Below are 16,317 nucleotides of genomic sequence, written 5' to 3'. Positions count from 1 at the left end.
TCCCCTTATTTCACCAAGTCTTTCAAAGTGCCTTTCCTTGAGTTTTATTCCTGATTTCTGCCTCTATTCTCTGGAAAAAAAAATTTTTTTTTAATAAATAAATAAATTTATTTATTTATTTTTGGCTGCATTGGGCCTTTGTTGCTGCGCGTGGGCTTTCTCTAGTTGCAGTGAGTGGGGGCTACTCTTCCTTGCGGTGCGCGGGCTTCTCATTACGGTGGCTTCTCTTGTTGCAGAGCATAGGCTCTAGGCGCGCAGGCTTCGGTAGTTGTGGCACGCAGGCTTCAGTAGCTGTGGCTTGCGGGCTTTAGAGTGCAGGCTCAGTAGTTGTGGTGCATGGGCTTAGTTGCTCCGCAGCATATGGGATCTTCCCGGACCAGGGCTCAAACCCGAGTCCCCTGCATTGGCAGGCGGATTCCTTAACCACTGTGCCACCAGGGAAGCCCCGGAAAATTTTATTTCCTAATGAAAAAAAACACAACAATTTGGATGTATGCTACGAAATTTTTCATCGATTCCACTAGATTGGAGCTCCCCAGCACAGGGACTGAGGCCATGGGTGTGGGAGAAGGCTGATACCAGGTTGCAAGAGCTGAATGTTAACATTTCAGGAATTTTGTAAACCAACTGTTAAACATCACCATTATTAAACGTTAACTTATTATTTTATTACTATTTTGCTACTGTCCCTGTTTTTGAGGTTATTTACATCAATTATGTCTGAATGGTAGCTCCCTGCATAAGGGTGTGCCACTGTGCACCTCTTCCTTATCCTGCTTGCAGTGAGATGCCCTGTGGGGAGGTATGAAATTGACCAGGTGCTGAGAGTATTCATGCCACAGAAATTGACAAGTGCTGTGGATCAGGGCTTGATTTATGGCTCTGCTTACCGTCTAGATTTAAAAAGTGATGAAGATAGATTAGGAGTTTGGGATTCACATATACACACTACTATATAAAAATAGATCACCAACAACGACCTACTGTATAGCACAGGCAACTCTACTCGATACACTGTGATAACCTATATGAGAAAAGAATCTGAAAAAGAATGGATATGTGTACATATATGTATAACTGAATCACTTTGCTGTACACCTGGAACTAACACAACATTGTACATCAACTATACTTCAATAAAAATTTTTAAAAAGTGATGAAGAAAAGGATAATGATGTGGGTTCAATTTAAAAATATGTCATGTCTGTAGCCATCACATTGTGAAGAGCACAAGAAAGAATGTAAAGAAATACTCTTCCAGTTTTTAAAAACTATTATCTGATTCAGCAAAGAAGTTGTTCAAGTCATCACTGACGAATGAGTGAAGTTCCAAAACATGTTTTTCCTTGTTTCACTTTCTTCTTATTCATTAATGTAAACGAAAAATCACGTTGGTGCTACAGTCTTTCGTCAGCTGCAACCACAGGTATGGATATGAGAGTTCAGCAAAAATCAATGTGCACATTCCGTGAGAATTGGCTGTCTATATATATACTATATAGTGTGTGTGTGTGTGTGTGTATATATATATATATATATATATACACACACTATATACTATATTCTCTGTTTATAATATTGTCGATTTTACTATTTATAAAATGTATGAAATTACATCAGTGACATATACACTAAAGTTATGGACATACATATAGACACTGTTGGCTGCTAAAAACTGACCAGCACGTGACTGGACTGAGTCCAGTCCTTGCTGGACCCCTCGCTTCTCACCAGGCTGTCTGAGTGGCTCCCCTGTATTCTGGACAGGCACAAACCCAAAGTTGTGGCCTGGCCTTCCATAGCCTTGTCACCCCCATCACCAACACACACATACACACACACTCTCCAGAAACTTCAGCTGAATGGCTTTATTATTCTTTTTAATTGGAGTAGAGTTGATTTACAATGTTGTGTTAATTTCTGCTGTACAGCAAAGTGATTCAGCTATATATATATAATATATATATATGCCTTCTTTTTAAATATTCTTTTCCATTATGGTTCAGCATAGAATACTGTAGAGTTTTTCTCTGTGCTATACAGTAAGACCTTGTCGTTTACCCATTCAATACATACTGAATGGCTTGATCTTCATTCCGAACAGAACATTTCCCGACCCACGGACCATTTTCCCAGCCTCTTCTCCTCCAGTGTTTTCTTGTTCAGTCAAGGGTACCACCATCACCCAGATACTCAAGGCACAAAGGTGGGCTTCCTGGCCTCCTTGCCACCCACATCCATGCACTCACTAAGTTACGCTGTTTCTGGTCACCTTCATGTTTCCCCAATCCATCTACCTTTCTCCATCTTTACTGCAATTTTCTCAGGTTCCCACATCTACCATCTCCTGAATGGGTTATTACACAGCCTCCCCACTGCTCCCTGCTTCCATCCTCCCTCCCTCCAATCCATCCTCACACAATCACCGAAGATGTTCTGTTTCTAAAAACAGAACCCTGATCAAGTCCCTTCCCTGCTTAGGAGCCCTCAGTGGCTCCTCACTGATGACCTGGCTATGACCACCTGTCCAGGCAGCTCTCTCCTCTTCTCGAAGTCACACTCTGGCCAAGCCTAAACCACTGTGTCCACAGTTCCTCAAAGGATTCCACACACACCCCCACCCCGGCCCCGCAACCTTCCTGGAAGTTCTCTTCTCTTGAGGATCCACTTTCTCTGACCTTGCCCTTCCCAAGGCTGGTTGAGGGGTCCCTCCCATGTACACCCCTAGAGCCCTGCAGCTATCCCCCTCATAGCCCTTAACTTGCTGTATTACTAATTTGTCTCCCTCACTGACAGCTTTGTTTCTGTTTCCAGTAGCTAACTTAGTACTTGGAGCAGTCAACAAACACTTGTGAAATGAATGACCAGAGGAAAAATGATGCCAGTGATAAAAACAGTGGTGACAATCACATGCTTAGCTCCTATTCTATACCGGGCACCGTGGAGGACACTTCGCAAACACGATTTATTTGCAGTTCACAACAACACTGCAAAGTAGGTATTTTTATATCTGTTTACAAATAAGAAAACGACACTTCAGAGAGGTTAATCCATGTATCCAAAGTCACACAGCAGGTAAGGAGAGGAGCCAGGATTTGAATCCCTGAACCCTGGGTGCATCTTAACCCAAAGGCCAGAGACTTCTTAATACACTATCCAAAAGTCATCCAGACAAACATGTGGGGCAGACCAAACAGAAACAGATAAACAACAAAACAGACAAGTAAAAATGCCCCACTTCTCAGCTGTACAAAGTTCCATGTAATGGTTCAAATACAAGGTGAGGGAGACGGCATTTTATAGGGTATCGAATACCAGGCTTACACAAGTAGGAAAATGCTCTCCTTTGCTAGGTCTCCTTGATAAAAAGCTTTGAAACAGACATGGTATTCCCTATTGGGGTTATTAATCGTTTTGCCCCCAACAGGGCGTTGGCTGCACAGAGACCTGTGGGTGTGGCTGGAAAGGTGCTGGGGTGGAGTGGGGTGTAGCTCTGAGGGGCTCCCCTCCGGCTCGGGGCTCCTTCCCAGTGAGGCACAGGCTGAAATGCTGATCTGATGTTTGGTCTTTTGACAATTTTCACTTAATGAATTGATTCCTACAGTTCATTAACATACCCACTTCCACTTCTGTATACACATATGTCTTAATTAGCTGCTCATTGGCTGTTTAATTACAAGAAAACAGCTGACAGCTGCCTTGCTGAATTCTAATGGCAGACGCGTTGGAACGGCTACACATTTGCTTTTGACAACCAAGGTTTATTCATAACTCTATGATTTATGGTGAATGCTCATATGCCTGGGCGGATTATTGTATTTTCCAATCCAACGGAAATGTTGGTATTTGGGGGACTATGGACGTGGGAATCCCTCTCATTCCACTTCTGTGGCTGAGATGAGCTGAGAATCCTAGTTGGAGAGGCATGAACTCTGTTTCAGTTTTTTTTATTTTGGGAAGTTTCTGTTGGAATGTTCGGAAGTATGGGGGTGAGGAACAAGAAATATCTTTGGATAAACGTGGGCAGAAAGTTAAGGATTTAAAGTTAAGAGAGAAGATAACTGGCAACTTAATTTTATTGAGGGGGAAAGAGAGGGCATGCACGGATTAAAATCAGAGAGAGGAAGAGGCAGGAGAAATGATAAAACTAAAATGGGGGGAGGAGACAGGAATAACAGTCCCCAAGGAAGCAAATAAGAAGGAAATTTGTTCTTTAGGAAAAAAACAAAACAAAACAGGAAACCTCATTCTCCAAAGTGAGCTGGTATGGTCCCACACTCAGGCATCGGGCAGCAATAAGCCATGGAAGTGTGGATCTCCTCAACTACTTTCCTGTTCAGTAGTGACTGGCCTCCCCGTAGAACTGTATATGCAAATGATCTCTGATTAAAGCTGACCTCGTGTGTTCTGTCTGGTAAGTGGAGATGTCTGCTTTGCCATACGGTGATGTGCCATCCTCAGATCCAATCCAGTGGGCACATTCAGCAACAGTGATTCCCAAGCAAGCATGAGAGGCCCTACTCTGAGCCAGACAACATGTTAGACCCTATCTATGACAAGGTCAGAAGCCCAGCATCTTCTGTGAGCTGAGGCATGATTAAGACCAAACCAAAGAAACCAGGAAAATACAAAAAAAAAAAAAAAAACCCTCAAATCATCTTGATGCAAGTTGGGGTTTAACACATCCTACCACTTGTGCATTTATTTCATCACAGGCCTGGAAGATTTTGCTAAATAAAAAATTTGTTCTTATCACCTGTACATAACAGAAGTGAAACTCTGATGTCACAGGATGTAATAAAAGCCAAGTCTAATTTTCATTTTAAATGGCTAGCTCTAATACTGGGGCCAAGTGTTATAAAATATTAAAGTAAAAATGTGGAGCATGAACGTACCAATGCTGAAAAGTGGACAAGCTGATCCAGGGCTAGTGATATTTTACAACTGAAATAAAAATGTTAGAATCCTTTAAAAAACAATTTGGGCCTAAAAGGAACATTTATGGATATGGTTTTTAACCTAATACATAAAAAGCTCCAGAAAATGCTTTAACTCTTTCAGGAAAAAAAAAGTACCCATTATACATTCTGGATATCTTTGAAAAGACTTTTTATTGTTAATTTCAGAGAGCATATTTGTTAATGTGACGAAACTATTCCAAGTTCTCCCCTTCCTGGGTGGAAGAGGAAGCTTTGCATAAGACATCATCTTAAGTGTATTAATTGATGAATAAATATTTGACACATGAATGGACTCTATTCTTAGACTTACCACGAGGCAAAGGGTCTTAGATGTAATCAGAAATCAATTCACTAACTTCAATACTCAACTGTACATTATTATTTAAGAAGCTATAGTGGAATGATAATCATAGCTAACACTGCTTTATGATATAAAGGAAAGCTACTACAAGAGTAGATCCTAATTTGACTCCCGCCAAACTTAACTACTAATAGTCTACAGTTGACCGGAAATCTTACTGATAACATAAACAGTTGATTAACAAAAATTTTGTATGTTGTATGTGCTATATACCAAAACACTACAATAAAGTAAGCTAGAGAAAAGAAAATGTTATTAAAAAAATCATAAGGAAGAGAAAATACACTGACAGTACTGTACTGTATTTATCAATACCATAAGTTTATGTCCTTTGTTTTCAAGGTGAATTGTCTGTCAGTATCTACATCCATATTGTCATATACGATAAAGGAGATGTTATATGTATTACCAACATTAGACATCAAAAATGAAAAGATAATGTTAAAAAGAAATTCATATTTATTTATGATTTTTTCCAATAAAAAAATCCATGTGAGTATAAGTAAGTGGACCTATGCAGTTCAAACCCATGTTGTTCAAGGGTCAACTGTGCATGAGAAGATGGATGCTAGCTGAAACTATTGTGGTAATCATTTCACAAGATACGTAAATCAAACCGTCATGCTGAATGCCTTAAACATATACAGTAACGTATGTCAATTATTTCTCAACAAAATTGGGGGAAAACGTTATGGTAGAGGCCCAAAGTCTAAATAGATATGGATTAAAAATTCTGTGTGTGTGTTTTTTTAATCTTGAGATAGATTTTTCACCCTCCTCCTCTAAGCAGCCACTGTATCTAATACTGAAGCTAGGAAATGAAGTTGAATGATAAACAGAACCATTTCTCGAAAGAAAGCCTCCACCAGTCGTCATTTTTCTATAGGCACTTCAGCATTTGTATTCACTTTGAAGATCGAACCTTAACCCTAACATCTGCCGCCTTTCATTTTATTTCTGGCCTTTTCTGCTGTCCCCGTGCTCCATGACCGGGCCCCTCCTCCCTGGCAGGCCTACCCAGCTTACCTTACACCCCCTGCTAATGCTCACCCAGGGCTGGGACTAAATTCTGTTCCAAGAGCTCAGGAACATCTTTACTGGCAGCACTAAGCCCTTGCAGGCCTGGATTCAACGGTCTTCTGAAATGCAATATTCAGGGCTGGCCCAGTGCTCGTACACTGTTCCTTCATGATCTCCAAAGAACAAGGAAAATAATTTTACAATGAAAACCTTGGCATAACAGAGCTCTTAAGAATTTGGGAGTGGCCCACCTGTCTATCCTTATCTTCCACTATCTGCAGAAAGTGACTCTCTGCTCCAGTCAAACCTTATACAACCAAGTTGTATATAACCAAGTTATACAACCAAGACTTCCCCATTTTTAGGCTCTGGCTGCCTAGTGGATGTGTGCTTCTTGGGTCACATCACGGACCGCGGCCTTACTCTAGTATTTAGTTCTTCGTTTGCTATGAAGGCCTCATCTCTACAACTACACTGTAAGCTGCTCGAGGGAAGGATTCGGTCTTCTATGTCTTTGGACTCCTAATAGTGCTTAGAGAGCACCCAAGGGGGTGCTCATATTTTCGTTGCTTTTATTGGCAGAGTCTACATTACAAATCACAAATGGTCACAAAATCAAGACTGGACCCACAGATATCCTGGAAATAGTGTCTGACTCTACACAGCACATTTATTCAGACATGAGGAGTTTGCCCAGGAATGATAATAACAAGAGCCAACACTCAATGTGTGCTTGTTACATGCCTGGCACTCGTGTAAGTGCTTTACCTATATGCACGCGATAACCATATGAAGTAACTACAATTACTATCCTCATTTTACAGATGAGGAAACAGAGGCACAGAGAGGTTGGGTATTTGCTCAAATTGGTAAATAGCAGAACTGGAGTTTGAACCCAGGCAGTCTGGCTCCACAGTCAGGGCATAAGCCTGACACTATACCGTCTCTCTACACGTGGCCAAAGGGACTTGGAGGGGGTGAGCTGGGAATACTCAGGAACCAGAAAAAGAGCTACCAAAACATCCACCACTTTTGCTGTTCATGTGCAATGCTTATTTGAGCAAGTATGTGGTGAAAGAGAAGCATTTCAGCAATTAAATAGGTTCTCCGGTTTCTTGTGGTTTCAGGTTGTTGATTTTAAAATGCAATTTAAAATAGATTCACAAAGCGATTAGCTCAGAAAATGACCGAGTCACTTTTTCTCTCTCATTAGATTTCTATTTATATATCTAATCAGAAATTTTCCTTAAGTCTAATGATACTATTACAGAGACAAATTATTTATAATTTGTCATGATACAACCACCTTCACCTGGTTAGAACATGATAAATCATTAACATCAGTGGCAAAAGAAGTCTCTTGACTGCACTGCAACTAGAGATAAAAATGTTAGTTGTAATGTACACACTACTACATATAAAATAGATAACCAACAAGGACCTACTGTATAGCACAGGGAACTCTACCCATTATTCTGTAATAACCTGTAAGGGAAAAGAATCTGAAAAGGATTCTGAATCACTGTGCTGTACACCTGAAACTACCATGACGTTGTAAATCAACTATACTTCAATAAAAAAAAAATGTTAGTTGTAGCGGAAACTATGACGCAGGGCAAATACTATATGCATCGAATATAAACACATGCTACCATATAGGTCCCAGGCTGGGTACAGGCCCAATCTGTTAATAAAATGAAGTTTTAATTGATTGTTTTTGTGATTTCCATTGTATAAACTCAATAGGAAAGAGAAGCAGAACTGCAGATGACCGAAAAACACACTGGCACCGAGGCTGTACAAGATCTGGAAGGGAATCTAGAAAACTGACAACAGTGAAATAATAGCTGCCCTTTGTTTTCTTATTGCTTTTATTTCTGTCATAAATAAACATTGTGTTAAAAAGAAAACACACATTGTTTATGCCTCAGTAAACACAGTGGTACTCAGAGAATTCAGATTTTATTGAATAGCGTGTTGTTAATTAATCTTCTGAATTGTTGAGGTGTTTCCTATGAAGTAGCCCCCATCTTCTCCCTGGTCCTGCCCTGCGCGCCATTCCTAGGTATCGTATTCAATTTGCCACATAATACTACATGTGGCATTACTGAGACACAGAGAGAGCGATCAGTTTCGTGAACAGCATGATGGTACACACGTGGTTAATCCCTGGGACCCAGACCACTTAAGAAAATACCTAGGTGATAGGCAATGCACAAAAATCAAGTCTGCTTGGAACTCCTGGTAGGGGAGCACTGCTGTCTATACACCCTTCAGCAAGAAGGACCATGCCACCCTCTACCAGTGATAAGAAGGTGCGTACACAGAGTGGGTGACGGTGAAGTGTGACAGGGGCCCAGCCACATCAGCCGAATTAACCCCCCCAAATCAATGGAGGGACAGTTGTCACAGGCAGGTACCTCTCTTGCTTACATCTTGGGATAACATAGGCCAGGCCGTTGATTTTATTTTGTTTAATTTTAATTCATTAATTAATTTGGAGGGAGGGCAAATTGAGGAAATAATTTCTTTCCTTGGTAATACAGAACCTTGAGGTCTTGAGGGTACCACAGAGATGAATAATTCAAAATCCCCTTTGAGTAGAAAGCTCTCTATTGCTAAAGGTGGGTGAATTTTTTTTTTAATTTTGTTAAACTGCTTAATTTGAAATAATTTTAAATTTAGTAATAAGTTGCAAAGATTGCACAGACATTTCCATTCTACCCTTCATCCAGCATCCCTTGATGTTAACACCTTATGTAATTATGCTACATTTATTAAAACTAAGAAATTAACATCAGTGCAGTGCTACTAACTAAACCACCGACTTTATTTGGATTTCATCAGTTTTTCTGATAATGTCCTTTTTCTGTTCCGAGATGGATTTCTGAATAATGAAGTATGGTAGGTGGTGCGCAAAAATCTGAAGCTTCCCCAACATACGGTCAATATGAAGCATTTGTATATGTACAAAGTGGCAAGTGTTATGATGATTAACAGTAAAACAAAGACATAAGGAAATTACAGGGCAAATTTCCCTGAAGTCTCCCAGTAGTTATTTGTGTCTGAAGGTGGTTTTGTATTTTTTGACATTGTATTTTTCTAATTTCACTAAAGGAAAGCTAACCAAATTTGTGGATTTTATTTTGTGCTTCAGCCTCCAAATGCTTTAGGGCTAATTCAGGTCCTGGTTCAGTGGCAAACAACTGTCTCAGAGGCCTCACGCATGTCTAAATAGCTTCTCTCCTGTTTATTTTGCACTGTTTTATCCTGTAAGCTGTCTCAAGGCCCTTCCAAGATAAGCAGGAGGATTTAAATCTTAATGAATTGAAATTTGAATAACGGAGGCAATCTAAGTTCGGGGGTCTTGAATGATTAGGATAAACATCTCTATTTTCCACTCCCACGTTATGCATGTGCTGTCCATGTTGCCCTGAGATCAGCATCAGTAATAATTAAAATAGTAACAACAGCAATAAGACTATTAGATTTAAATAGCACTTTTCAGTTTATAAGGACTTTCATTCACAGTTATTATTTCTTGGAATATTCTTGGAATAGTTCTAAAAGGTAGGAAGAATGCCACTTTACAGATGAAGAAACAGAGTCACTAAAAGATGAAGACATGCCCAAAACAATAGGGACAAAGGGCGGCCCCAGGACCAGAACTCAGTGCTTTCTAAAAACCCTGCCATGATTTGGCCAGACGTGTCAACATCTGTGAGCCAGCAATAAGACTTTCAATCACATTCCCATTAAACTTCTTGGAAACGCCTTCTTATAAAGCTTATAACAGGGACCTTACAGAAGTCTAGAGTCATCTCTTTTTTGAAAAAAGATAACCCAAGATATTTTTTCATCAGTTCAATCAGTTCTGGGATTGGAAGTGACAAACAAGCCATGCTCGAATACTATTCTCCAGCCTCTCATTATTGTGATGGGAGGCATAAAATATATATATAACTTCCTTGATTGTAATGAACACCCAAATATTTATTCTGTCCTGTCGTTTCTCGTCACTCAAAATGCCGAGGAGTTGAATTTTTAGGCATAGTAGAAGTAAAGAATAGAAGTCACAAAGATACATCCTAACGTTAATAGAAACAACAACAATTAAAAAGGCTTACCTTGCAGCCTTCACATGTAATGACACCATAATGGATTCCTGATGATTTGTCTCCACAGATCTTGCATGGAATAATTTCAATTTGAGCTGCAACAGAAGCACGCAACCAGTTAATTACATTTTATTTTAAACACCTTATAAAAGCGTTCCCTGATCAGCATTTGTATAGTGAAAACTAATAACCTGCTAAACATTATACTGCATTAACTATTCATTGCTGAACTGTGAGGGTCCCCCTAGAGCCCTGGACTAAATTATGGCTGCTCGTTATATAATAGCTTTCGGGTTATTAAAATGGGTCATTTGAGGAGGTGTTTAAGAACCCACAAGAAGACTGGAATCAGCATTTCAAAGCCTTCAAGAACTGGAGAGTTCACAGTTTAGGCCTCAGAGCAAAGCAGATACTAAAATGTTTCCACCGATCTCATTTTCCATCATTATTTTTAAAAGGTCATAAACCTGTCTTGGCTGAGCATTGTAGCTCGGCTGGTGGAGAAAAATAGACTCCAAAAAGCCAAAACTACTCAGGAAAATGATTCAACTCTAAATATTAATAAGTTACATATGAAGGTAAGAATTCCTTACTCATCTTTTTTAAATTAATGTACCTGCCATGTGTTAAAAATTAGTCGACTTGTGTACAATCAAAAACTTTCAATCATAAAGTTCATATCCTATTTGAATTTAAAAATGATGAATCTGGACAAATAGAATATGTAGCTTCAGAGTTCTTTACATTGGAAGTTGATTTTCTGGTACAGCGTGCGTGTGTTTCTATCCAACTGATTATTTACAGTTGCCTCATACTGGAAGAATAACCAAATAATTCATACATATTACATCAAAGTTCTCAAATATGTTAAAGCACGTTTCTAAGAAAACACATTATATCTTGAGCAGAGTTGGAAAGAGTATAATTAAGGATTTTAAAAACCCCTAAGGAATAGAATAATTAGGCAAAACAAAGTACTTGGACCACCTATTAAATACAATTTATATGCGAAATAAAGAACCAACACTGAGCTGCATATAAAGGATGACAAGTTTCACCCGTTTACCTGGAATGCTCCATTACACTAAATTTATTTTCCATGGTTATCACTACTGGATATCATGTCAGATTACCTACTAAGTCACACACACAAAGGCAGTTGCAAGTGCCCAAGTATATTTCATTTTCATAAAGCCCCTACCTAGTGCCATGCCTCACACAAAGCAATGACTAGTCTAACGAACGTATCGCACGATGTAAGTAACACACATACACAGAGCCCGCCCTTTCTTCCAATGTGATTTCATATCCTGGGGTAATTTCCACAGCCACCTACTCTGGATTTGATACAATATTGTATTCAATACTTCAAATGAGGACACGTTAAATTACTGGACTTAACCTCATTATAAACCATGTGTCCCTGCTAACCTCCTTTCAAGGGGACCACAAGTACTGCAGTGCCTTTAGTGAGTCCTTTGCCTACCAGTCACTTTTAGTGTTGACATCCTGAGTTTCACTATCCAGAGTTAGAGACTGTTCAAAATCTCACCTCCAATAAATGTGCCATAATCCTCAAGCCTTCTAATACACCAATAGTGGCATCTTTGTACACTATCTAAATGTCTATTCTGAGTTATACAACTTAATATGTTATAAGATCACGCTTAACAAAAACCGTCATCTTCAAGTCGGCCTCCTCATCTTAGAGACTAGCTTGATTTCTTCAAGGAAAATTCTTTATGAAATCTAAACTCTAATAATGTTTCACACTTAGGCTCCTCCAATATATATATATTTTTTGTGGTATGCGGGCCTCTCACTGTTGTGGCCTCTCCCATTGCGGAGCACAGGCTCCGGACGCGCAGGCTCAGCGGCCATGGCTCACGGGCCCAGGCGCTCCGCGGCATGTGGGATCTTCCCCAACCAGGGCACGAACCCATGTTCCCTGCATCCGCAGGCAGACTCTCAACCACTGCGCCACCAGGGAAGCCCTCCTCCAATATTTTCAATACATAGTTAAGGCAAAGTTTTGTGCCACAGATTGTCTGCAGCTCTCCAGAGAGATGGCTGTGCCCCACATTTTTCAGAGACTCATAAAAGCCAAGTGGTAGTAAAGAAATTCTGAAAGGTGATATCAGCTGAAACCTCTAACCCTAACCCTAGCCCTAACCCCAAACCCAACCCCTAAGGAAGAGAAGAATTAGACAACACAAAGTACCTGGACCACCTATTAAATAAAACTCATACAAGAAATAAAGAAGACAGACACTGAGCTGCTTCTGCTTATGTCTCACCTCAAGGTGTAGTCACAGAAATTAGACAAACCTCATTAGGCCCTATAGTTTAAGTCAGCATCAAAACTAAAAGCAACACTAACACTAAACTCGGGCCTCCCAAGAGTTATTTTCATTCCATCTTAGTAATGGAGAGATTAAGCAAATCTATTTAGTCCTTTATAAGATAGGAAAGCTCTGGGCAGGCCAGACAGGGAACACTGAGTAAAACCGTATGTTTCTGGAGCAAATGGAAAATGGTGTATCGCTGTTCACTCTGCCTGGACTCCTAGTGGATGACCCATGAGAAGTGACATCATGATCTTTAAGGCAGTGACCAAAACGCCTACTAAAGGCTCCTGTAACATTGCAAGTGATCTGGAGGTCTGGCAGGGAGGGGTCTGATCATGATGGGGGTGCCCCTGGGATTGACATCCTGGCCCAGCACTTCCACCCTTGGAATGGCTCTCAGCCGGCTGGGGAGAGGGTGGGAGTGAGGGTTGGGAAAGTCACTGTAGTATAAATCCAGAGTTTGGTGCCACTACTTCATAGGACCACTGGTCTGAGTCAGGCTCCTAAACTCTTGGTCTTCAGCCTTCCTTCAGCTCTCAGGGTCTTTCAGATCTGCAGGGCACTCAAGCTGAGGCATATTTTATGAGACTTCATGGAGGCCAAGATGCTTAGTATGAATGGACTCACTGTAGACTGACCTGCATTTTCAAGTGAGGGGCCATTTGCCTAGAACTTTGCCCCCTGCCGCACTGTGTTTGTGCTTGGTTCCAGTGGGCAATGCTGGCCAAAGATTCCAAATTAGTTAGAACAAGCTTCCCTAGGGATCTCATGGTGAGGTGATGGGAGGGTTCTCCAAAGCCAGGTTCTGATATTCTGATTGGTTGCATTAAACTATTCTACTAGCCTACCCCCTTTGGTGGCTCTCTTATCTTAGAAGACAATTTCAGGTGCAAGTGCTCTTTAGGAAATGACTAAAATCCACTTGCTCTAAAAAGCAAATTCTCTGAAAGTGATCTATCACATGTGTTGATCTTTCCAGAAAGTAAACATTTGCTGATCGGAGCAGGGCACTTACTCAATCTTCCATTTCATCCAACAACGCACAAAATCCACCTCCCTTCACCTTTTAGTCAATTTACAGAATTCAAATGTATCAAGGAGAAGAAAAATAGTCAATGCCTTACAAATTTTTAAAAAGGAAAGCAGTTTAGTTTCACAAATTTGAGTTTTCAGACCAGTAAGAGGGAACAGGACAAAAATCCCCTTGCCCTTTGCTTTCTATCCCTCAGGCTTTTCCATTTTCTGACAGGCAGTATTGTGTCTTTTCAAAATAATCTTCTTGTAACAAAAATTATGAGTCTTGGCCCATATATATACTGCACACATTGACTCAGCCAGTATTCAAAGGATGAAATCTGTCAGACACCACAACTGTCACAAGTATATTGATTAAATTAGTCCACATCCATATTCATTGCAGCAAAGAGGTTTATTTTGTAGCGGAATATCTGAAGCAAGATGCACGCACACATATAATCATGAATTGGCTTAACAATGAACAATCTCGCTATGAAAAATTCTAATTTGCCTACATTTTCAGCTCTATTGCCTAAATAATTTGCTCTTTCATGCACCCTAAGTAATTCAAACAGGCTCTCCACACCTGCACAGGCAAATTTCTGCAGTTTCAAGGAGCTGACAACAAGTGGCGGAGGGGCATCAGGAAATCCTGGAACGCAGGTGTGCTAATTAGCCAAGTGGTCCTTAGGCTGCGTGGGCATTTACCGTTGTACCTCTGTAAAAGAGTTTGCTTTTTACTTTTCATTATAAAAGGTAACAAGACACTGGCATCCTTAACACCTCACTTGCTCCTCAGGACCTATTTCTGGATTTATCGTGGTCCAGAGAAAAATGCCCATTCTGCCCAAGTATTAAAAAATATAATTGCACAAGAGTTGTACCCATCACTTCATTCTGTGGGTGAATAGTGATGTCTCGATGATAGTCTAAATAGATTGATAATAATCAATAATACTGAACATGTATTTGGGCTTATAAAGTCTCAGGCATTATCTAATTTGCTGCTCCAACAACTCTATGAGGTAGGTGGTATCATTATCATTATCATCATTATCTGCATTTGTTTTAGATGAGAAAACTGAAGCTCAGAAAGGCTAAATAACTTGCCCAAAGTCAGAGAGCTTGGAAGAAGTAAGGCTGGAATTTGGACACATTTTGGTCTTTTTCTCTTAACTCAAAAGCTTATTCCCTCTCCACCTTACCCCCCTTCTCATCATACTGAATAGCCGAGCTAAATCACTCCAATACAAACATCGGGAATATACTGCTCTTGGTAGGAAACCATTACCCAAGGATCAAAAGACATCTCACAAGTAATCTGGTTAAACTTAATACTACTCAGAACTGATGTCAAGATGTCTTTCTGGGAGTTACTTGACTAGTTTATAACTGGAAATAATCATCAACCTTCTAAGACCATTCTTCTCAATTTTATAAAATTCCGAGTTTTTGACCTTAGGCTGACCAATACCAATGTTTAACAATTCTTAAGGCTGGGAAAATTCCTTCACCTACCTCTCTGAGTCTCAGTTTTCTATTTGAAGATTCAATGATATAATGTATAAATGACACAGCACATTTTGATTATTTTATACATGTATTCTATATATATGCACATCACACACAATCCTCAGAAAGAGTTGGCACTCAAAACACAGTTGTTATTATTACTGTCATTGTTGATAAGAAATCCTGCCTTATAGCGAAATGAAATTCTTTTCTGCAGACTTTAAGCTCTTTCCAAAGCGGGGATAGAGAAAAGCGGCTTAGCCTCTAGCTAATATGACAGGCAGTTCATACTAGCTACCACAGCGATCCTTTACAACGTTGGCACTTAACTGCTACAACATAGCATCATGTTGTAATCAGTGTGGGATGTGTCACAAGGCATTTGTTGCTAATAATAGTAAAAAAAAAAAATAAAGTTTTTTTACTGGTTCATATAAAAAAATAAACTAACATGGACCTAAGATCATCCCCATAAGATCTTTCACTCTAGCTCACTTGCACAACCATATGCTTTCTCAAATTGGACGGAACAGGGTGGGGTTACTGCTGGCTTGCCAGGAAATGGCCAAACCTTGGGTACACCCATGACACTATGTCACACATAGGAATGCCAAGCAATTTTGTGTGTCTTGCAAAAACTGTCAAGAACTGCTGCTATAAACAAACAAACAAAAAACAAAAAAAGCCCTATCTTTATACCAATCTGCTGACCATGTTTTTCCTGGAAGGCTGAGAATATGGAGGACTTTTCACCTGCTATGTTAACATATTTTTCTAACGTTTGAATTTTTTTACAACCAGTATGTATTACTTTTGTAAGCAGAAAAACCAATAAAGATTAAAAAGAAAAACCCTAAGGCTTGATTTTATTTTCGGCAAAATGGCTTGAGTCCTTTATGGATTAGTCACTTTATTTTATCCCCTGTTTAAAACTGCTGGGGTATTAAAGGCTTCTGCAGCTGCCTGGATGGCAGTCTGGC

The 16,317-nt window shown here is 39.9% G+C and overlaps 1 protein-coding gene across 1 annotated transcript in view; it reads right to left on the bottom strand.

Moving 5' to 3' along the window:
- RORA (RAR related orphan receptor A) overlaps positions 1 to 16,317 on the bottom strand; it is a 67,810-nt gene that overhangs the window by 26,775 nt on the left and 24,718 nt on the right. The window contains exon 2 of the mRNA XM_024735169.1: positions 10,470 to 10,555. The gene's annotated coding sequence lies outside the window, so the exon portion shown is untranslated. The remainder of the gene's footprint in view (positions 1 to 10,469; positions 10,556 to 16,317) is intronic.

The sequence above is a fragment of the Neophocaena asiaeorientalis genome, unplaced genomic scaffold, assembly GCF_003031525.2.
Source record: "Neophocaena asiaeorientalis asiaeorientalis breed wild unplaced genomic scaffold, Neophocaena_asiaeorientalis_V1.1 scaffold264, whole genome shotgun sequence".
NCBI lineage: Eukaryota > Metazoa > Chordata > Mammalia > Artiodactyla > Phocoenidae > Neophocaena > Neophocaena asiaeorientalis.
The sequence above is the reverse complement of the archived record's forward strand: the minus strand, read 5'-3'. Positions and strand labels throughout refer to the sequence as shown.